This window comes from Polypterus senegalus, chromosome 4, assembly GCF_016835505.1.
Source record: "Polypterus senegalus isolate Bchr_013 chromosome 4, ASM1683550v1, whole genome shotgun sequence".
Lineage (NCBI taxonomy): Eukaryota > Metazoa > Chordata > Cladistia > Polypteriformes > Polypteridae > Polypterus > Polypterus senegalus.
Window position 1 is genome coordinate 1,497,358 of NC_053157.1, and position 25,048 is coordinate 1,522,405.

General features: G+C 43.6%; 1 long non-coding RNA gene across 1 annotated transcript; it reads right to left on the reverse strand.

Moving 5' to 3' along the window:
- Positions 1-19,421: 19,421 nt before the first annotated feature.
- On the reverse strand, positions 19,422-24,539 carry LOC120528538. The gene is made up of 3 exons (XR_005633535.1): positions 24,457-24,539; positions 21,249-21,315; positions 19,422-20,125 (listed from the first exon to the last, which is right to left on the reverse strand). It is a non-coding gene; the product is annotated as an uncharacterized LOC120528538 (long non-coding RNA).
- Between the last annotated feature and the right edge of the window lie 509 nt (positions 24,540-25,048).

A 25,048-nucleotide genomic window follows, 5' to 3' on the forward strand; every position in this document is an offset into this window, starting at 1 on the left:
GAGCAGGAAGGCAGCCCAAGTAGGAGAAGGAAACCTCTGATTCAAAAACCTCAGCTGCCTTGTGGCCCTAACTAGTCATAGACAAGACTTTGGGTGTAAACCTCGAGGAAAAATCTGGAATCGGCGTCCCTAAGGCAGTTCTAAATCCTCGTTCTGGTGACTCCTGCGATGCCTTGGATCCATGAGTGACATGGGGGCAGAATGGGGGGGCATATGGGCAACTACAATAGTCCAGCAATTCACTTACACCTGCAATCTGGAGAGGGCGCTCCAGCTTCACCCACGGCATTGGCACAACACGGGGAGCCACAGATACCAGTTATAAGCTACAGCTCGACTGGCATGGGGCATATGATAAATTAAAAGTCACGTATTCATGTATTAGCATAAGTAACATTAGCATTGTAGTCCCAGTAAGACCAGTACGCTGCTATGCTAACAACAAGCCATGGATTACAAGTGACATCAAGGAAGAAAAGGGCTTTTAAAGGCGATGATCAGCAGGAGCTCAAGCGCGTGCAGAAGGAACTCCGAGTCCAGCTCAGGGCGGCGAAGGAGCAGTACAGGAGAAAACTGGAGCAGAAGTTGAGGAACAACAGCATGAAGGAAGTGTGGGATGGGATGAAGATTATCACTGGCTGCAGCTCGAAGTGGGGTGCCACCATCGAGAGAGACGTGGAGAGAGCAAACCAGATGAACAACTTCTTTAACAGGTTTGACCAGCCTAACCCACTCTCACCTCGGAGTACTGCACCCTCCATCCATCCTTCTGCTGATACCAGCACAGGTGAGACATCCCCACCCACAATTACAGCAGCGCAGGTGAGTAGAGAGCTGAGGAGACTTCATGTTAGCAAAGCAGCAGGTCCAGATGGGAGTATCATCATGACTGCTGAAGGCCTGTGCGCTGGAGCTGGCGAGTCCTCTACAGCGCATCTTCAACCTGAGCCTGGAACAGGGGAGAGTCCCAAGGCTTTGGAAAACATCTTGTATCACCCCAGTCCCAAAGTTATCACGTCCTGGTGAGCTGAATGACTTCAGGCCTGTCGCTCTGACGTCACATGTGATGAAGACCATGGAGCGGCTGCTGCTTCACCACCTGAGGCTACAGCTCCGCCACGCCCTCGACCCTCTGCAGTTGGCATACCAGGAGAAGGTGATAGCGGAGGATGCCATCATCTATATGATACACCGATCCCTCTCCCACCTGGACAGAGGCAGTGGTGCTGTAAGAATTCTGTTTCTGGACTTCTCTAGCGCCTTCAACACCATCCAACCTCTGCTCCTTAGGGACAAGCTGACAGAGATGGGAGTAGACTCACACCTGGTGCCATGGATGGTGGACTATCTTACAGACAGACCTCAGTATATGCGTCTCGGGAACTGCAGGTCTGACATTGTGGTCAGCAGCACAGGAGCGCAGCATACATCAGACTTCCAATACAACTCAGAGTCCTGCCACGTGCAAAAGTTCACTGACGACACTGCTATGGTGGGCTGCATCAGGAGTGGGCAGAAGGAGGAGTATAGGAACCTAATCAAGGACTTTGTTAAATGGTGCGACTCAAACCACCTACACCTGAACACCAGGAAGACCAAGGAGCTGGTGGTGGATTTTAGGAGGACCAGGCCCCTCATGGACCCCATGATCATCAGAGGTGACTGTGTAGAGAGTGCAGACCTATAAATACCTGGGAGTGCAGCTGGATGATAAATTGGACTGGACTGCCAATACTGATGATCTGTACAAGAGAGGACAGAGCCGACTATACTTCATTAGAAGGCTGGCGTCCTTCAACATCTGCAATAAGATGCTGCAGATGTTCTACCAGACGGTTGTGGCGAGCGCCCTCTTCTACGTGGTGGTGTGCTGGGGAGGCAGCATAAAGAAGAAGGACAAACTGGTGAGGAAGGCAGGCTGTATTGTAGGCACGGAGCTGGACAGTTTGACATCCGTGGCAGAGCGACGGGCACTGAGCAGACAGACTCCTGTCAATCATGGAGAATCCACTGAACAGGATCATCTCCAGACAGAGGAGCAGCTTCAGAGACAGACTGCTGTCACCATCCTGCTCCACTGACACACTGAGGAGACCCCACACTATGCGACTCTTCAGTTCCACCTGAGGGGTAAACGTTAACATTATATAAAGTTATAGTCTGTTATACCTGCATTGTTATCACTCTGATATTTAATATTGTTCTTTATCAGTATGCTGCTGGAGTATGGGAATTTATAAAGTATCTATCTATCTATCTATCTATCTATCTATCTATCTATCTATCTATCTATCTATCTATCTATTATATAGTGCCTTTCATTTATCTATCTATCTATCTATCTATCTATCTATCTATCTATCTATCTATCTATCTATCTATCATATAGCGCCTTTCACATCTATCTATCTATCTATCTATCTATCTATCTATCTATTATATAGTGCCTTCACATCTATCTATCTATCTATCTATCTATCTATCTATCTATCTATCTATCTATCTATTATATAGTGCCTTTCATCTATCTATCTATCTATCTATCTATCTATCTATCTATCTATCTATCTATCTATCATATAGCGCCTTTCACATCTATCTATCTATCTATCTATCATATAGCGCCTTTCACATCTATCTATCTATCTATCATATAGCGCCTTTCACATCTATCTATCTATCTGTCATCTATCTAGATATAAAACGTAGTCTGATCTTTAACACTAATCAGGTGTGCCAAGTGTGACAACAGAAGTCTGAAAGGAGAGAAAAGAAAACGAGTGAGGAAATGTGGGAGTGGGGGTGGGGCAAAACACAGATAATTAACAAGAACCAATCAGGAGCTGCGCTGATGAGACTCAACTGTTTACAAAAATTATCACTCGGTGAAATCACAGAACAGTAAAAAGAGAGTGAATATATGGACAGGTGATATGACAGAAGTGTAGAGATTTGGTTCGGCTTTAAACTTTAAGTCGTGTTTCTTCTGAATGAAGAGGCTGATCCGTGAAATCCAAATACACGAGTGGCAGAGATGTGAAGTGGCTGGCATGTAGCGTGGGCAGGGGGGGCTGGTGAGTGAAGTGAGCAGGTGGCAGAGCCCCCTAGTATGTATGTTTATATATACTAGCAAAACACCCGCGCCTCGCAGTGGAGAATTAATGTGTGTTAAAGTAGTAATGAAAAAGAAAAGGAAACATTTTAATAATAACGTAACCTGATTGACAATGTAATTGTTTTGTCATTGTCATGAGTGTCGCTGGCATATATATATATATATATATATATACTGTACACACACACACATACATATAAAGATATATATACACATCATATATACATATATATACACATATACAAATATAAACATATATATATATATATATATATATATATATACATAAATACAAATATATTGTCACACACGAGCGCATGGGAGGCAGCTCAAGGGCTTGAGTGAAGGCAGTTCGGAGGCATGCCGGGATGTGGCAGAGTTCACTGACTCTTTATCTCCTTTGCCTGTAGACCATTCCTGGGAGATTCCACCTGGCTTTCTTGACATCACTTCCAGGACCAAGCCAATGGAAGTCGACCACACCAGCTCCAGCCCCTCTGATGTCACATTTGGCTGTGATCCAATGGCTGAAGAGCACGTGCTTGATCCTTATGACCTCACTTCCTGCCTTCCCCTTTAAAAACCTGCCCCTTTTCCCTTTTTCCTCAGTCTTGTTTTGGACTCCGTTGTATGCACTTCAGTGCTGGTTATTTTGAGAAAAACGACTTTTGCAGCCAGGATACCAGATTACACGGGTGGCTGCCCCAAACCTTTATCGGTCTATGTCTCGTTTTTGTGACAATATATATACACACACATACATACATACATACATATACATATCTACATATATAATGTATTGTATATCTACATATATATATATATAATTAATTAGAGGCTGTGTAATAATTAATCTTGATTAATCGTATGTAGGCGGCACGGTGGTGCAGTGGGTAGCGCTGCTACCTCACAGTTAGGAGTCCTGGGTTTGCTTCCCAGGTCCTCCATGCATGGAGTTTGCATGTTCTCCTCATGTCTGCGTGGGTTTCATCCCACAGTCCAAAGACATGCAGGTTAGGTGGATTGGCGATCCTAAATTGGCCCTGGTGTGTGCTTGGTGTAGGGTGTGTTTGTGTGTGCCCTGCGGTGGGTTGGCACCCTGCCCGGGATTGGTTCCTGCCTTGTGCCCTGTGTTGGCTGGGATTGGCTCCAGCAGACCCCTGTGACCCTGTGTTCGGATTCAGCGGGTTGGAAAATGGATGGATGGATGGATAATCATATGTAATCACACATGTAAATTTGCCCCAAATCGCAAATGTTTTTTTTAATGTAAAAGGGTTTTAGTGGGCGACACAATCAAATAATAGACTTGGACATGAATATTGTAAACTTGAGCTGTTTTAATTTCTGAAAAAAAATACTTTTAAACTGCATTTGAATTCAAAACAGAAACAAAAATATCATCCCTGGTTAAAATTGGGCAGACTTAAAAATAAAGTGGTAGTTTAAGTACTTTAAGTACATTTTCAGAATAGCATTGTCTTTAAATAATAATAACCAAAATTTCAACATAAAGTGCAGTTTTTCTTCTTAAAAAAATAAGTCAGAAACATAAAAGGTAATTTGACCAACTTAATCTTTAAACTCTGAGTAACCTCAGCCAAAATTATTTAGTACATTAGGCTAAAACAGTGTGATCATTGAACATTTTGTAATTAGATGTATTTAGAATTACTAACGGTCACTGAAGTCCAATGATCCCCAGTAAGAGCCACAAAGTCCGCTTTCTGTAACGCATCTAATTTGCTTGTTTTTCAGTGTCATAAAACCTGCTTTTATCAAGGCTTACGTCGGGTAGTCTTTTGAAATGAAATTGCCTCCGATCAGTTGTAGCAACGCGCTGCATTCCGACTCTAACATTTTTGTAGCTCTGATGTGTGTATCAATGTCATCGATGTACCAGGAAATCATGAACTGACAGAAGTGACCCTTTGCTTGGAATTGAAAGTGTGATTACATGCGTTATTTTTTGTTATGGAGTACATGCATCGAAGCTTCTCAGCTGTGCTTGTGCTAAGAAAAGATTTTAAAAATAACGTAACCTGATTGTCAATATACAGTAATTGTTTTGTGAGTTTTACTGAGTGTTGCTGTCATCAAGGATTTGATTATCATTATTTCTTTCAATCAGGTTCGTATTTGTAGGATGTGTTGTGTTCAAGTTACAGTCCATGTTTGTCAATCGTTGTAAAGATTTTCATTCATCGATTCGTTTCTTACTGCATCAATAAACAGCTCGTCTTCCTTTTTATCTGTGATGTGACAAACTGCATGCACGGGTTTTTTTTTGTTTTTTTTTTACACTGTCTTCCTTTAGCGGTCCATTGACTTTTTCCACCGTGTGCTTTGTTTCCGCAGTAGCTGCACTTATGAATACGCTTGTAAGTATCAGACGCTTCATATTTTTTGCTGCCTTTTCAATTGTGTAATTCGGTTTTTGTTCAGCGCTCTTTGGAACTGTTGCTTTTTGTCTGTGCACTGCGTCAGTTCACGTGAGCCGCTCGGTGTACATGCATCGAAGGTTCCCAGCTGTGCTGGTGCCATGTCGTGCGATGTCCACGGCTGTATTTAATGTTAGCTAAGACCCGGCACTTAAAAGTTTCTCTTGCAGTTTCGCTGAGTTTGTGCCAAACACCACCCTGACCATCTCATCTTCGTCTGCATAAGGACAGTCCTTCACCCGTGAATATTTAGCGGCAGTGTTTCTATTGGATTGCTGCTGACGGACGGCCTTATATGGGCAGGCACTAAATTACGTGGGAGGTGTAACTCCGCCTCCCACGGGCATCGAGCAGAAGTCTATTATAGTATATGGACAAAAAAAAATACCTTCCAGTTATGACCCTTACGTGTAGAATTTCGAAATGAAACCTGCCCAAATTTTGTAAGTAAGCTGTAAGGAATGAGCCTGCCAAATTTCAGCCTTCTACCTACACGGGAAGTTGGAGAATTAGTGACCGGTCAGTGAGTGAGTGAGGGCTTTGCCTTTTATTAGTATAGATATATATATACAGTGTGTATATATATATATATATATATATATATATATATATATAATATACCAAGAAGTTATATGTGATTTGTTTTTGTTTTTTTAACAATATTTTCTTCTTAGGGTGGCACAGTGGGTAGTGCTGCTGGCTCACAGTTAGGAGACCAGGGTTCACTTCCCAGGTCCTCCCTGTGTCACGGTGGGTTTCCTCCCACCGTCCAAAGACATGCAGGTGAGGTGCATTGGTGATTCTAAATTGTCCATAGTGTGGGTGTGTGTGCCCTGTAGTGGGCTGGCGCCCTGCCCGGGGTTTGTTTCCTGCCTTGTGCCCTGTGTTGGCTGGGATTGGCTCCAGCAGACCCCCTTGACCCTGTAGTTAGGATAATGCGGGTTGGACGATGGATGTATTTTCTTCTTAATTGTCATTGTACTTTTCTAGGTGTTCCATTATTTACTCATTAGTGGGTTTGACTCTAAAGTGCTTGCAGCCTTTCATGATTCCGTGTTGTTTGCCAGCGTGTCTGCTCGGTTTTAATTGTCATTAATAAGATACAACAAAGGGGACAAACTTCACAGAGAATGAAATCAACACGAGAGTTAAGCATTTCAACCAAATAGCAAAAGCAGCAATTTTTCCAAATGTGTTATACAGTAAATGTAAAATCCTGCTGCTGTGCTCTCTTAATGTAGAATAAGAGAAGAAAGAAAACATCCCAGCTAATTAAATGTGCGATCAGGTGATTAGGAACAAAAACCTGCAGCCACGGGGGGTCCACAGGACCGAGTTTGGGAAGCGCTGCCTTCAGTGATCAAGTTAAAGTAAAGCTGGCTGGAGCTCCGTAGGAGTTGTAAGAGATGCCCGGGATGCCCAGGAAATGGAAGGAAGTGGGATGGCAGCTTCTTTAAGGCACTGCCTCCCCGAGACAATAGGTGGCAGTGCCCCAGGCTCCTGCAGGGCAATATGGGACTTAGAGTTTGTCATCTCAGCCCTGTTGGGTGCCATGGGTACTGCCAGGGGGTGCTATGGAGGACGCATATGGAACGAGGTTTTCACCTGACCCGGAAGTGCAGGCAGACCACATGGGCAGTATAAAAAAGGACCACCTTAAACCCAGACGAGGAGCCAGAGTTTGAGTTTAGAAGACAAAGCTTGCTGGGAGGTGTGGAGGAGAAAAGAAAGAAAGAAAGAAAGAAAGGATAAATACCGTGGGTATAGAAAAGAATCCCCCCTTTGAAATATTCCCATTATTTTATTTTACAGCCTTAAATGTAAACCCAAACTCATATTTCTTCTCAGCTTTACTAACTCAGTGCCACCTCTAACATCCAAGATTACTAAAGGACCCCCCATGTCAATGTCATTTTGTTGACCCCCCTTTTGCTTTAATGCCAGCCTTGAGTCTGTTGATTCTTCTCTATCAGCTTTGCCCACCTCGACTGAGCCCACTCAATATTTGCCCCCCACTCTTCTTCCCAGTTGAACTGTTCGGCCACATTGGCTGGTGAGTGTTGGTGGGCTGCTATCTTCAGATCTTTCCACAGATTTTCAGTGTGATTTACGTCTGGGCTCTGACTGGCCACACCACCACATTCACTTTTTTCTCCTTCAGCCACCATGTGGTCAGTTTTGCTGTGTACTTCGGGTCATCGTTTGTGTTGAAAGGTGAACTTTCTGCCCATCTTCAACTTTCTGACAGAGGGTAGCAGGTTTTCCTCCAGAATTTGATGGTATTTTGCCCCCTCCATTTTTCCTTCTACTCTAACGAGAGCCCCAGGCCCCCCATGACAGGATGATGCCCCCTCCATGCTTCACTGTCGGTATGGTGTGTTGTGGATGGTGAGCTGCATTGGTGGACCGTTTGGTGTTGAGGCCAAAGAGTTTAATTTTGGGCTCATCTGACCAGAAGACCTTTTTCCACTTGGCATCAGAATCTTCAAACTCAAACGAGCCATATTTTGTGGCCTTTCTTGAGAAGTGCGACCCACCTGAACAAGCCACAATGGCGGAGCAGCGCTTGTGAAATTGTTGTCACCTGCACACCATTAATGACCACTCTGTGCTATCAAATCCTGTAACTCCTTCAAAGTGCCCATTGGCCTCTCAGTTCCTCTCTTACCAGTTTCCTCCTTGCTCTTCCATCCAGTTTGGAGGGTCCCAGTACTACCAAACACTTCTTTATGATGGCCTTTACTGGGCTCCTTGGGATTGATAAAGCCTTTGAGATGTTTTGGTCTCCATCTCCTGCCTTATGTTCGTCCACAGCTCTCTCCCTGAGATCTTCTGAAAGTGTCCTGCCACCCACAGTCAGTTGTTTGCTCTACCAAGCAAGAGAATGAATGGACCAGGAACATCTTCACTAATCCCACTCATTACAACTGAGCACAGGGGGAAGGAAACCAGTAACTGTAATGGAAATGGTGGGCACTGACACCTGATGGAGTTTAGTGGGGGGGTCCTTTATTAATCTCAGGATTTCTTGTTTTTGATTTTTTATAATTCTTCTGACCTGTAGCTGTGATGTCTTTCACTTGATGTTAGAGGTGGCATTGAGTGAGTAAAGCTGGGAAGAAATATGAGTTTGGGTTTCATTTAAGGCTGTAAAGTCATCCATCCATCCATCCACCATCCAACCCGCTATATCCTAACTACAGGGTCACAGGGGTCTGCTGGAGCAAGGCAGGAAACAAACCCCGGGCAGGGCACACACACACACACACACACACACCAAGCACACACTAAGGGATAATTTAGGATTGCCAATGCACCTCACTGGCATGTCTTTGGACTGTGGGAGGAAACCCAGGCAGACACGGGGAGGACATGCAAACTCCACACTGGCAGGGAGGACCAGGGAAGTGAACCCAGACGGGTCTCCTAACTGCGAAGCAGCAGCGCTACCCACTGCGCCACCGTGCCGCCCCGCTGTAAAGTAAAATAATGGGAATATTTCGAAGGGGGGATTCTTTTCTATGCCCCCTGTATGGGCTGTGTCATGAGAACATTAGAACACCCTAGACGAGAACAGGCCATTCAGCCCAACATGTCGCTCATTTACTTGTGGCTGTGCTTTGTGAAGACTTTACAAAGAGTGAAGGAGTTCTTGGTGCTGTGCCCTCACTTGTGCCCTCAGTGTCCGTCTGCTGGGTTTGAGGAGCGACGGTGCCCCCTAGTGTCCACAGAGTTTCAGAGCTGATTATTGAAGCCCAGGGGCAGATGCCTGTGAGCCTAAGGCCGCCTGTTTGTAATTCCCAGGAGCTGAGCTCCGTGTGCGGCTGTGTGCCACTGCCCGGGGTTTGCAGGCTTTCACACTGGCACACACAGGTGTTTTAGACAGCGTTGTTCAGTTTATATGTCAATGCTTCTTCATGAATCGTTACAACCACAAATCAAGTTACAGTGTCAAAGTAGCTTTAAGCTATGTAAGAATTCAACGTTAAAGGTTTGTATTTTCTCCTTCTTCCAAGCAGTCAGGTAGCACCAGGCTCGTCCACTGTAGGCCATCTGCAGCTTTGCCCTTATCAGTGAAGCTGTGCGCTGCCAGCTTACCAGCATGGCCGCTGCGGTTGGGAGACGGGCTCAAATAATTGTATGTTCCTGCCAAACCAGGGCTTGGCGACGTATGCAGAAAAACTGAAACATCCATCCATCCATCCATTATCCAACCCGCCATATCCTAACCACAGGGTCACGGGGGTCTGCTGGAGCCAATCCCAGACAACACAGGGCACAAGGCAGGAAACAAACCCCGGGCAGGGTGCCAGCCCACCGCAGACAACTGAAACACCGCGTCGGGGCTAAAGAGCACCTTATGACATCACTTCTGGTTCCCACCCCTCAAGGTCCCACCTCCAGATGATGTCACTCCGTTCCCAGAAGGCCACTTTCTTGTTACATCACTTCCTGTGGTTTCCTTTTCTATATGTTAGTCCCTTCTATGCTGGACTCAAGTCTGTGTGTCTTCACTGCTAAATGGGGACGTTCCCCAACCCTTGGACTTTGCTTTTGTGTATTTTGTTGTTGATTTTTGCCTTAGGAGATGCCAGAGCAGCGGGTAATCGTTAACTGAATCGTGAATTGAGCTGCCAGTTTGCACATGTGGGGCCTCCCAATTCCAACTTAATGGTGAGAATTGATCAACCAACAGGCCAGTAGTCTTTGACAGCCCAGAATTGGGAATCTAAGAATGGAGGGGGGGAGGGGTGATTGGGTGATGCTGACCTCCAGGGGGCAAATACGTCCTTCAGGCCCCCCAGTATCTGTCATGGGAAAGTGTAGATTGGGGAGGAAACTGTTATGGGAAGATCTACAGTGAAGAAGATTATTATGGGGAAGTCTACGGGGCAAGAGTATTGTTACTGAGTGAGGTCATCGTCATGAGGAGAGCAGCTGATTGGAGGAGATTTCCAGATAAGAATTGTCATAAATACGAGGCTCCCCCAGAGCACGGGGCTCACTTCATTGGACTGAGACGGGCATCACGTCACCTGCAATGGTGTCCTATGCTGTACACTAAACTCTGTTCTGACTGCCTATCTCAAGACTCTGAAAAGGTCTCCTGCACGTCAAAGCCACACACCATCCCTGTCCTGGGCTCGGGCTCATCGGAGGTGGAGAGCAGGGCAGTGAAGTCGTGTTCTGTGGTGTGACAAGTCAACATTTCAAAGAGGTTTTGGGAAGCCGACAGCCATCGTGTTCTACAGGCCAAAAGTCAGCGTCTGTCACGGTATGGCGGCGTGTCAGCGTCCGTGGCATCTGTGAGGGCACCATTAATACAGAAAGACCTGTCGCAACATACGCTGCCATCCTGATGCCAACTTTTCCAGGGATGTCCCTGAAATTTCCAGAAGGACAACGGCACAGCACACTCTGGTGGTTTGGAGCGTCAACACACACACACAGAGCACGGCCACATCTCCAGTACTGCGGGAGGGTCTCGTGACTGCTGAGCAATCGCTTAGGGGGTGTGGCCCTGAAAGTGGCATCACATGACGTCCTCAGCACAAACACATATAAAGGTCCGTGCCGTGGGTAGCAGGTTGTCCGAGACTGCGGATTTTAACTCTCAGAGTGACTCGTAGGGTGTGGTGGTGGCTTCTGAGAGACTCATTGGTCATTGAGTTTCTATCAAGCTAAATTTTTGCCTTGCACTTTAGTGAAAGATTTATTATTCTAGCTGGTATACGACCCTCAGTTATTAAGTGATGTTGTCACGACTAACGTTTTCTGTCAAATCTCCGTGTGTTTGTAAATTATGCTATGCATGCATACACAGTCAGTGTAATAGACAGCCGGGACACCCATAGAAGGGAAGGATGGAAGAAGGCATCCACTTTGGGACAATACTTACCCCAAGATGTTAGATGGTAGCTTCCGTACAGTGTAGTGGTGCCCCGGATTCCCGCAGAGCACCATGGGACATGTAGTTTTATACCACAGCCCTGATTGGGTATCATGGCTGCCACTGCAAGAGGACCTGGGCAGTTAGATTTTCCCCATAGCCTGGAAGTACAAAGTCATGAGGACGGAAGCCCCAAAGTACTTCCGGGCTGATTAAAGAGCTGGGATTCTCCGGGTCAACATTTATTTAAGGGACTGCTGAAGACCCAGCAAGCGAGCCTGAGTCAGGAGGAGGTGTGGAGGAGAAAAGAGAGAAGAATCGTATGTATTATCTACACTAATAAAAGCCAAAGCCCTCACTCACTCACTGACTGACTAACTGACTGACTGACTCGTCTCTAATTCTCCAACTTCCCGTGTAGGTAGAAGGCTGAAATTTGGCAGCTCATTCCTTACAGCTTACTTACAAAAGTTGGGCAGGTTTCATTTTGAAATTCTACGCATAACGGTCATAACTGGAACCTATTTTTGTCCATTAACTGTAATAGAATGTAGCTCGATGGCCATGGGAGGCGGAGTTTCGTATTAAAATATTTAACCAATCACATTTCAGCCATCATTTGTTGCCAGGCAGAGAGGCCTTCACAATCCTTTCTGCAGGCCCTCAAACACAAAATAAATGTCGATTAAACTGTTCCTTCAACCAATCAGATTTTGAGTTGGTGTCAGTAGGGCCCTCTAGCAGGCGTACGGCGACGTCACCGTATTCAGACCCATTGATTGGATAGAAGCCGATATGAGGAACTCTCCGAGGCCACTGAACGCACCGCAAACGCTCCAAGCGGAAGATCCTCGCGCGCACTACGGCCAACTCCATGGCAGGATTCTGGACAATATTATTTGCCAGACACAGACCAGATTTCAAGACCATGAAAACCTGATGTTTGTCACACTCCTCGAGCCCCAGAAGTTTTGGGAATACAAGAAAAATTTCCTGCATGCAGCCTTCTCCACAAGAGCCACGGAGCGCTTTTTGATCTGTCTCGGCTAAAAACAGAACTGACTGTAACGTATGCCATGGATGGTTTTGCAGGAAAATCTCCCACTGATCTCCTTGACTTCCTTCATCGGAAAAATCTGAATGAGAGCGTGAATGAGCTGTTCACATCGGTATATTTGGCGGGTGAGCATTACTGTGTCCACTGCTTCTGTCGAGCGGACATTTTCAGCCCTAAAGCCAATTGAAACTTATGTCAGAAATACCACAGGGCGGGTTCGACTTCCAGCATTAGCTTCGATGGCGATAGAAAGGGAGGTTTTGATGGAACTGAAGCGCACGGATAATCTGAACAACAGAGTAATTGAACTGTTTTTGAGGAAAGAGAGGACGATGGATTTTGTTTACAAATACTCTGAATTTTTGGTGAGTAAAATGTTGCGATTTTCCTAAATAATATTACAAGTTTGAGTTATTATTGATGTTTTTTAAGTGTGTCGCGGCTGTGGCTGCAGTAGAAAGGAACTTGTTGACCCCTGGTATGTCTATTCAATAAAGGCATTTATTGTGGCTACAGGAGTTATCTTTTATATTTATATATAAACTAGCAAAATACCCGCGCTTTGTAGCGGTGAAGTACTGCCTTAAAAGTTTTATTAAGAAGAAAATTAAACCTCTTTAAACTGAGGGAACATATCCCAATAATTATTTGTGAAGGATCTCTTTGTACACCACATTGTCAGTTCGGCCCTCCGGTTGTAATCTGACCAAGCTGTGCGCTGATCTTACTCTGAGCATGTAACGTACAGTCGGCCATGTGAACAGTAATCTTGTCTCAAATCTCACAGCTTGGATTGCTGCTGTCGTAATCGGTTTGAGTTTCTTGGTTTGTTTCAATGACGACAGTATTTGTAGGACTTGTTGTGTTGAAGTGACATTCGGCATCTGTCAAGCGTTGTAAGCACACAACCAGTTTCATCGATAACTTCACATCCAGCTTTTGAGAGTTTAAACATTCATAAACATCAAAGTGTCCACTACTGAAATCGTCACCTGTCAATCTAAGATGTTTAAGAGGCATTGGCGGTTGTCCAAAGGTGTAAAATATTTGGCCATTTCAGTACACTTGAAAGTGACGACCAAACAATTCAGAGGCAGCCATCAACTCACATGCAGATCCATAGGTGAAGGGCTTAAGCATTTGACTCTTCTAGTGCTCCTGTGTAGTCTGATTATCTCCTGTACGTCATCAGTCCACACCTTGAACCTGTCCAGTCATTCAATACAGAAGACTCAATGGATATCAAGAGTGAGCCTGATATGGCCGTGCAATATGTAACACAGAGAATGGAAAAGGCAGGCGCCATCTCCGGGCATGGAAACCACTCGGTAAGTGACAGTTCTCTGATCGATGGTGATCACCTCGATAGACATGTTAATGGGGGTACGGTTGGAATGATAAAGGAAATGGGTATCTGAACAATGTAAAGTAAGTCTAAAATACCTACACAATAACTATAATCGTAATAAATGAACAATAAAACAGCGGAGGATTAAATTAAAAGGCTGCAGTTATCAGCAGGGAGACGTGAATCCCGTGGCGAAGCAACGAAGGGAATGTAGAGACTGGAGCGACGGACGGCCTTATATACGCAGGCAGCCAACAACGTGGGAGGCGTTAAGATGGGGGACCCAACGCCGCCTCACACGGTGACCGAGCTGCAGGCTATGGACGTATATATGTACGTAAGTAGGATTCAGTTATGACCGTTATGTGTAGAATTTCGAAATGAAACCTGCTTAACTTTTGTAAGGAAGCAGTAACGGATGAGCCTGACAAATTTCAGCCTTCTACCTACACGGGAAGTTGAAGAATTAGTGATGAGTCAGTCAGTGAGTCAGTCAGTGAGTGAGTGACGGCTTTGCCGTTTATTAGTATAGATAGATACACACCCTGATCTACATACTGTCAAATAAACGAAACACACACCCTGGTGCAACACAAGAGGGTTCGTCTTTAGCGCAGACATCCGAGGTTCGATTCCCAAGACGGGGTGCAGTGAGTGTGTACGCCTGATGAGCCCAGAATTAGGGCGAAACACGTGCCGCGTATTGTTTGCATTATTTGACAGTAAAACTATTTCAATATATTCAATATATATAAATCAGCGCTTCACGATTCATTTTACCCTCGAACCCCCTTAGTTTGAGAAGAAGTCTGAAAAAAAATGAGGTTAACACAGAAAAACAAATCACCAATTCAAGCTTTATGAATAATCGATACTTTATTCGCCATCAATAATTGTTTTGGTAAAGCCATACTCCGTGTAATCCTCCTTTCATTTTATAATTTTTCCGCCACTAGCCATGATTAAATGAACGGTAAAAAAGTAAGAGCGAAGCGATGGCGACTTATTCAGGCAGGCAGGCAGGCGACAGCTCAATAGCTCGAATTTGGATATAAGTAGCTTCTGTTTAGTCGCCAGAAATATCTTTAGTAGGAATGGAAGTTGAATTTAATCTTTAAATTTCTATGGTAAAGAAAAATGTATGCAATGATGACTAAATCTAACTTACATTCCTAATAAACATATTTCTGTCGACTAAATAAAAATTACTTATATTTCAAATTTAAATAGAACTTGAACAGATACGATAGTTCATAATACCCACGCAGCACTAAGTGCACGTAAGATTACGACTCATCCGTTTTAACAAGCAGCGTATTGCACTGATACAAAATAGCCTGCCCATTTAATTATTTAGGAATGGATAAATAAATTAAGAATTTGTACAAATAATGTTTTTCATTTTTCTTCCTTCATGGATTCTGGCACCCCCAGCAACAGCTGCTCGCACCCCAAAGGAGATAGATAGATATATATAGATATAGAGATATAGATAGATAGAGATATGTGTATGTGTGTATGTGTATATATATATATATGTGTTATATACACTCACCTAAAGGATTATTATGAACACCTGTTCAATCTCTCATGAATGTAATTATCTAATCAACCAATCACATGGCAGTTGCTTCATTTAGGGGTGTGGTCCTGGTCAAGACAATCTCCTGAACTCCAAACTGAATGTCAGAATGGCAAAGAAAGGAGATTTAAGCAATTTGGAGCGTGGCATGGTTGTTGGTGCCAGACGGGCCGGTCTGAGTATTTCACAATCTGCTCAGTTACTGGGATTTTCACGCACAACCATTTCTAGGGTTTACAAAAACTGGTGTGAAAAGGGAAAAACATCCAGTATGCAGCAGTCCTGTGGGCGAAAATGCCTTGTTGATGCTAGAGGTCAGAGGAGAATGAATGGGCCGACTGATTCAAGCTGATAGAAGAGCAACTTTGACTGAAATAACCACTCGTTACAACCGAGGTATGCAGCAAAGCATTTGTGAAGCCACAACACGCACAACCTTGAGGCGGATGGGCTCCAACAGCAGAAGACCCCACCGGGTACCACTCATCTCCACTACAAATAGGAAAAAGAGGCTGCAATTTGCACAAGCTCACCAAAATTGGACAGTTGAAGACTGGAAAAATGTTGCCTGGTCTGATGAGTCTCGATTTCTGTTGAGACATTCAAATGGTAGAGTCAGAATTTGGCGTAAACAGAATGAGAACATGGATCCATCATGCCTTGTTACCACTGTGCAGGCTGGCGGTGGTGGTGGTGTAATGGTGTGGGGGATGTTTTCTTGGCACACTTTAGGCCCCTTAGTGCCAATTGGGCATCGTTTAAATGCCACGGGCTACCTGAGCATTGTTTCTGACCATGTCCATCCCTTCATGACCACCATGTACCCATCCTCTGATGGCTACTTCCAGCTGGCTAATGTACCATGTCACAAAGCTCAAATCATTTCAAATTGGTTTCTTGAACATGACAATGAGTTCACTGTACTAAAATGGCCCCCACAGTCACCAGATCTCAACCCAGTAGAGCATCTTTGGGATGTGGTGGAACGGGAGCTTCATGCCCTGGATGTGCATCCCACAAAACTCCATCAACTGCAAGATGCCATCCTATCAATATGGGCCAACATTTCTAAAGAATGCTTTCAGCACCTTGTTGAATCAATGCCACGTAGAATGAAGGCAGTTCTGAAGGCGAAAGGGGGTCAAACACCGGATTAGTATGGTGGTCCTAATAATCCTTAAGGTGAGTGTATATGTATATATATATATATATATATATATATATGACAGCAACACTTATAACAGTGACAAAACAATTACATTGATTACATTGACAATCATGTGACGTTATTTTCTAAATGTTTCCTTTTCTTTTTCATTACTTCTTTAACACACAATTTCTCCGCTGAAAAGCGTGGCTATTTTGCTAGTTATTATTTTAATTATTACTTGTCTGTGTATTGTGGCTGTGGTGCTTGAAGGGCACTATATAAAAAGAAAAGTTGAATAAATATCTTCTTGGTGCTTTTAACCTGTGTCCAGTGCATCTGTCTGTTGGGTTTAAAGGGGCATCAGCGACCCCTAGTGTCCACAACAGATAATACAAAGGCATGGCTGTGCAAGCAGAGAGTGGTGGTCCTGACCTGTGTGGTACATTATCAAAGATCTGCATAATCAAAGATTGACCCCTCAGCTCTTGATAATTTTAGACCCATCTCTAACCTGCCTTTCTTAAGTAAAGTTCTGGAGAAGGCAGTCATTATGCAGTTAAATGACCACCTCAATAAACCTGCTATTCTTGATAAATTTCAGTCGGGTTTTAGAACAAATCACAGCACAGAAACTGAACTCGTTAAAGTAGTGAATGACTTGCGAGTGAATGCAGACAGAGGCCATTTATCTGTTCTCATCCTCTTAGATCTGAGTGCTGCATTTGACACCATTGATCACAACATTCTTAGAAATCGCCTTAGTCAATGGGTGGGCCTCTCTGGCAGGGTCTTAAATTGGTTTGAATCCTACCTGACAGGGAGAAAATTCTTTGTGAGTTGTGGTAATCACATCTCAAAGTCACATGATATCCAATATGGTGGTCCACAAGGCTCTATCCTGGTCCGCTGCTCTTCTCAATCTACATGCTTCCGTTAGGTCAGATTATCTCAGGGCACAACGTGAGCTACCACAGCTATGCTGATGACACACAGCTGTACTTATCAATAGCACCTGATGACCCCGACTCTCTCGATTCACTAACACAATGTCTGACTTGTATCTCTGAATGGATGAATAGTAACTTTCTCAAGTTAAATAAAGAGAAACTGAAATCTTAGTGATTGGCAATAATGGATACAATGAGGCTATTAGAAATAAACTGGATACATTAGGATTAAAAGTCAAGACGGAGGTAAAAAGCTTAGGGGTGATTGTTGACTGTAATCTGAATTTTAAATCGCATATTCATCAGATCACTAGGACAGCATTTTTTCACTTAAGAAACATTAAAGTTAGACCCCTTATATCACTGAAAGATGCTGAGAAATTAATTCATGCTTTTGTTTTCAGTCGACTAGATTACTGTAACGCACTCCTCTCAGGACCACCCAAAACGAGTGCAGAATGGAGCTGCTAGAATCCTAACTAGGAAAAGAAAATCCAAGGACATTTCTCCAGTTTTGATGTCACTACACTGGTCACCTGTGTCATTCAGGATTGACTTTAAAATTCTGCTTATGGTTTATAAAGCCTTAAATAATCTGCTCCATCTTATATATCGGAATGTCTGACACCTTATATTCCAAATCGTAACCTCAGATCCTCAAATGAGTGTCTCCTTAGAATTCCAAGAACAAAACTTAAAAGAAGTGGTGAGGCTGGCGGCCTTCTGCTGCTATGCACCTAAAATCTGGAATAGCCTGCCAATAGGAATTCACCAGGCTGATACAGTAGAGCACTTTAAAACACTGCTGAAAACACATGACTTTAACGTGGCCTTTTTATAACTTCACTGTAACTTAATCCTGATACTCTGCATGTTCAATTCTTCATAATAACTATTCATAGTGGCTCTAAAATCCGTACTGACCCCAACTCTCTCTTCTGTTTCTTTTTCTGGTTTCTTTGTGGTGGTGGCCTGCGCCACCTCCACCTACTCAAAGCTTCATGATGCTCCAACATTGATGGACGGATTAAAAGGCAGAAGTCTACGTGACCATCATCTTCATCAAGTCCTTCCATGTGAACCCTAAATCCAAAGAGGACTGTTTCATTGATGTTAGGTAGAATGCCCAGAGGGGACTGGTCAGGTGGTCTCGTGGTCTGAATTTTTTTGTTTTTTCTGTCCCCCCTGGCTATTGAACCTTACTCTTATTCGATGTTAATTAATGTTGATTTATTTTGTTTTCTTATTGTGTCTTTTATTTTTCTATTCTTTAATATGTAAAGCACTTTGAGCTACTGTTTGTATGAAAATGTGCTATAGAAATAAATGTTGTTGTTCTTGTTGTTGTTGTTGTTGTAATGGATGAATGGGGGGAGATCCCATCTTAACAAACTTGTGCCTTCAGTGCCCAGATCCTTAATAAGTGACATTAGAAACACCAGGGATGAGACACGGCGGTAAACACTCGACTGGCACCAGTGCGTTGCAGTCCTCAGAGTTGACATCAGTGCACATTTCGTAAATTACAAGGTAAACCATCAAATAACGTGTGGCTGGGGTGTTCTCATCATGACAACGGGGGGGGAGCAGAGGGTACAAATCCCTCCTTTTATTAGCATTTCCCATTGTGTCCCATCCTTTCTGGAACTGGGGGTCATGCAAAGGGTCTGGATGAGACATCGGGACCACTGTCGAGCCATCAGCTAACCAGAAGGACAGCCCGTGGAGCGCCTGGAGTTTGTCGGTGTGGGGTTCTTTAGGAGGCCACCGGAGCTTTATGTTTTACCGGGTCCCGTCATTTCTCTTCTGTCTCAGAATGGCTGAGAGTTTCTTTTCCTTTTGAGGTTCACACAGTCGCACCACACAAAGAAAGACCTCGACTCTAAAGGAGTCCATTTGCTCAGCACTTTATTTATTTATAGAATTCATCTTTTACAATTCCCACTCACATACAGCAGTCTGCACGTCTGGTGCAGTTTTTTTTTTATATGAATGCGGTGCACTTCAATAGAAAGCATAGATCTGAAACATTTCATAGCGTGAATACACAAATGACTGAACAAATGAGCCAGCTGGCCCCAGCATTGGCACCCGATGCACAGAGACGTCTCTTCCTGCCCATTTAAAAGATGCTGGTATTTGATGCCATTATGTACTGGTTGGCGGAGCTGGGTTGGCAGGAGCAGCTGGGTTGGCTGGAGCTGGTGTGGCAGCGGGGGCAGCGGGGGCGGGGGTGGCTGGAGCAGCGGGGGCCGGGTTGGCAGCAGGGCGGCGGGTTTGGCTGGAGTGGCGGCAGGGGCGGGGTGGCGGCGGGTTTGGCTGGAGTGGCGGCAGGGGCGGGGTGGCGGCGGGTTTGGCTGGAGTGGCGGCGGGTGCAGGGGTGGCGGCGGGTTTGGCTGGAGTGGCGGCGGGTTTGGCTGGAGCAGCGATTGTAGTTGTTGTTGGTTTGCTCGTTGTAGTTGTTGATGGTGTCGTTGTTGTGGTTGTTGTGGTTGTTGTCGGGCTTGGAGGTGGTTTAGGTCTTAGCCGATTAAGTAGGCGAACGTAGAGTGAGAGAAACCTTCCTCCTGGCATCCCCGGTCGACCATAAAGACCCTGAGAAAAAAGGGAAAAGAAGGAATAACAAATCATTTCATCATGGCACAATTTCATCCGGGACGCCATCACAAGTGTTTCTGTGATTAGCAAAAGGCAAGCAGAGTTGGGAACAGAACTGGGAACGGCTTGTGTGTGACGGGCCAGCGCTTTAGCTGCTGATTGGATTCTTTCTAATGAACAAAGGTTAGGAATTAGAACATCAGAACAATTTGGACGAGGACAGGGCATCCAGACCAACAAAGCTCGCCAGTCCTGTCCACTTATTTACATCAAGTCGAGTTCTGAAAGTCCCTCAAGTCCTCCTGTCCACCACACTACCTGGTCGCTTATTCCAAGTGTCTGTCGTTCTCTGGGTAAAGAAAAACTTCCTAAAGTTTGTGTGAAATTTACCCTTCCTATGTTTCAAACTGAGTCCCCGTGTTCTTGATGAACTCATTTTAAAGTCACCGTCTCAAGGCAAAACTCTCGTCTCGCTGAACTTCTCTCTTCCAAAAAGTCTTGTTGCATCAAATGATTTTTTATATAATAGAGAGACATGACATGGATTACCAGTCCATGAAACTCTCTGTCTAAGAAACGTCCGCTCACCACCTTTGTTATTACACCTGGAAGACACACGTAGTGAAATGTCTGGTCAAACGATCTCATCACACAGACCCTCCACCTCCAATTCCCTAGCAGACCACTCAATACTCCCCCCTTCCCACAAACCTGCACACTGTATGAAACTCCTGGGCAGTCCACCCTCCCACTAATCGAGACCCTCAGAACTCCAATGGTGACCCTTCGGGCCTACACTGGTGTGCTGCTCCTCTGACTCCACAAACATTAACTGATAACGGGGGGGCCACAAGCCCTTCGGCCAGCAGTCACACAACAGGGACACATTTAAAACATGTGGAGATCTGTTCGTTGTCACCTTAACCCTTTATATAAACATACCTGGGCAACGGCGGGTACTTTGGCTAATAGTAATTAAAAGGAAATTACCATTCAATGAGTAACAGCAATAACATTTTTGAACAATACAGTACATGTAACAGTAGACTTAACAATATTGCAGGATTCATAGACTTAACATGAATGAAAAATTAAATTGTTATCCTCATCACAAACTTACCGGAAAGGAAAGGCTTTGAGCGACAAGGCACAGTAAAATGACAGAGGTTAGTTTGCACTTCATTTTCCTAGGAGAAATAAAAAATATTCAATATTCAGTGTACCACTGAAGCGATAGATAAATAAGGCCAATTCACTTGGTCAATTCAAACTCTATTGTAGGCACGGAGTTGGACAGTTTGACATCCGTGGCAGAGCGACGGGCGCTGAGCAGACAGACTGCTGTCAATCATGGAGAATCCACTGAACAGGATCATCTCCAGACAGAGGAGCAGCTTCAGTGACAGACTGAGGAGACCCCACACTATGCGACTCTTCAATGCCACCCGGGGGGTAAACGTTAACATTATACAAAGTTATTGTCTGTTATACCTGCCTCGTACAATCCACCCTGCATTTTTTAACTTGCACTGCATTTTAATCACTCTTTAATTTAATATTGTTTTTTATCGGTATGATGCTGCTGGAGTATGTGAATTTCCCCTTGGGATTAATAAAGTATCTATCTATCTATCTATTGTGCCTTTCACTCTATCTATCTATCTATCTATCTATCTATCTATCTATTATATAGCACCTTACACACTATCTATCTATCTATCATATAGTGCCTTTCACTCTATCTATCTATCTATTATATAGTGCCTTTCACTCTATCTATCTATCTATCATATAGTGCCTTTCACTCTATCTATCTATCATATAGTGCCTTTCATATCTATCTATCTATCTATCTATCTATCGTGCCTTTCACTCTATCTATCTATCATATAGTGCCTTTCACTCTATCTATCTATCATATAGTGCCTTTCATATCTATCTATCGTGCCTTTCACTCTATCTATCTATCTATTATATAGTGCCTTTCACTCTATCTATCTATCTATCATATAGTGCCTTTCACTCTATCTATTATATAGTGCCTTTCACTCTATCTATCTATCTATCATATAGTGCCTTTCACTCTATCTATCTACCTATTCACTCTATCTATCTATCTATCTATCTATCATATAGTGCCTTTCACTCTATCTATTATATAGTGCCTTTCACTCTGTCTATCTATCTATCTATTATATAGGGCCTTTCACTCTATCTATCTATCTATCTATCTATTATATAGTGCCTTTCACTCTATCTATCTATCTATCTATCTATCATATCGTGCCTTTCACTCTATCTATCTATCTATCTATCTATCTATCTATCTATCTTTCTATCTATCATATAGTGCCTTTCACTCTATCTATTATATAGTGCCTTTCACTCTATCTTTCTATCTATCATATAGTGCCTTTCACTCTATCTATTATATAGTGCCTTTCACTCTATCTATCTATTTATCTATTATATAGTGCCTTTCACTCTATCTATTATATAGCACCTTACACATATCTATTTATTATATAGCACCTTTCACACTATCTATCTATCTATTATATAGCACCTTACACACTATCTATCTATTATATAGTGCCTTTCACTCTATCTATCTATCTATCTATTATATAGTGCCTTTCCCTCTATCTATCTATCTATTATATAGCACCTTTCACACTATCTATCTATCTATCTATCATATAGTGCCTTTCATATCTATCTATCTATCTATCTATCGTGCCTTTCACTCTATCTATCTATCTATCTATCTATCTATTATATAGCACCTTACACACTATTTATCTATCTATCTATCATATAGTGTCTTTCATATCTATCTATCGTGCCTTTCACTCTATCTAGCTATTATATAGTGCCTTTCACTCTATCTATCTATCTATCATATAGTGCCTTTCATTCTATCTATATCAGTGCTTTAGTAAATGACCAAGTCGTCCAGCCATTATACAAATACACACAAATTTAAAATAATACAGGCAAGTAGTGTGATGCCACTAAGGCTGGGGTTACATTTTGTTTTCTTTCGTTATTTAAGACTAGGAGGCTCAGCAAAGCGCCAACCCCCATGCAGGCCCTACGCGCTCGTCATTTCTCGGATCAGCCGCTTGTGACGAATCCTGCTGCGCTTTTGGATAAACACGAATGTCAACTCTGTGTTTGATATCTCCGTTTCGAAACTGTTATCGCTAACAATTCGTCACGTGTTGGTTTATTATATATGCGAGCGTGATCTTTCGGATTCATATAGAAATCCAAGAAAACTCCTTTGCCCGTGTTTTTCAGATAAATTTCGTGTAAAGTGCGATACTTTTGGATGTATGAATTTGTATCCATTATTGGCTGTAGAATTACTAATACCTCTGATTGTTTAACTCTTTCGATTCTTTGTTGCATTGCTTCTCCGTGATCATAAATATAAGCCTGACCAAATTGTGGTGTCTTTGTAATTAGCGTATGGTCCTGAATCGTGTAAATCTACGTTTTGAGCATTGAATGATGTGAATGCGAACAGATTATTGTAGATTCGGATATTTTGCCTGATAGTGTTTGTAGATTTCACTTTCACCAAATAACAAAACTTTTATTCTCACAGATACGCCCCTTCATTGGTATGAAACACTACTTGGCAACACAAATTAGATGATCTAAAGGGTCTCTGACTTAAACTTTAAAGCCAAACAATCTCTACATACTCCTGTCATATCACTTATGTCCATATATTCAATCTCTTTTTGGTATTCCGTTATTTCACCGAGTAATAATTTCCGTTTGTTAGCGCTAACGTGATCTTTACTATCAGTTTTTTGAGAATTATCGTACTTTCATAATCTCTAACCTGCTCTGCCTGTGTATCGCACCAATGTTTTGTGAATTCTTTACAACGTTCTACTTTGTCTTCTACTCTTTGTCTTTTATTTCCAGGCCCTGCTTGGACCTGTTAGGGTTTCAGTTCATCTCTTGGCACAAAATCTCATCTTGCGGGACGTGAAATTACCTCTCTAAAAAAGTCTTGTCTCATCCCAAGATTCTTTGATATAATAGAGAGATTAGATTGTTTGGTCCTGCACTTGAAGTCACTGCAGATCATTTCTGTCTTTCTTATGTTGTCCTCTTACTGGAGCACCACTCAGGGCACACAAGTGGGTACCATGTGTTGGTAGAATGGAGTCACGGCTCATGTAAAGGACGTGCTCGGTGGCATTTGAACTCGTGCCATCACACTATACAGTCCGTCTACTCGGGCACAAGGCCCCAATTCAAGATATCACGAGCTGAAAAGAGAAAAGGTTTCATGTTGAGTAACATACCTGCCTGAAGTGGTTGCAGCTGAGGTGAGGGAAGAAGATCTTGGATTCTGAGAAGTGCATGTTTAACCTTTATTTAAAGTTACAGCCAGCCAATCAGCAGGTGAGTCACACCCCCTCTGTGGTGAAACACAGTATTTCCACACAAGACGTATTATGAAAGAGAGCCGAGAGACCAGGAAGGAAACAAAATGAGAAACGATGACTCACTGCTGTCAAAGGCAACAGTACCAGTGATATTTGGGCATTAAGGGCCAGCGGGCACAGCCCATGAGATTCATACAGTAGGTGCAAAATAAGTCCCGAACTTCCCTCCATCACTTAAATTCTCCCCCAAATGTTTAGAATGGACCCCAGCCATGGAAAGCTCCCTTTAAAGCAAAGGTTAGGCTTAGTGGAGATTGAACCCTGAAGGGTGTGATGTATGGCCGGCCGTTCATCCTGGCCAATACCCGCACGCTTCTGGGTGGAGCCCTCCCTGCAGTATGGAGGTGCCCCGAGGACCAGCAGGGCATCATGGACATTGGAGTCTTTATTCACAGCCCTGCTGGATACCATGGGGGCCGCTAGGAGACGCTGCAGGGATGAACAGTGA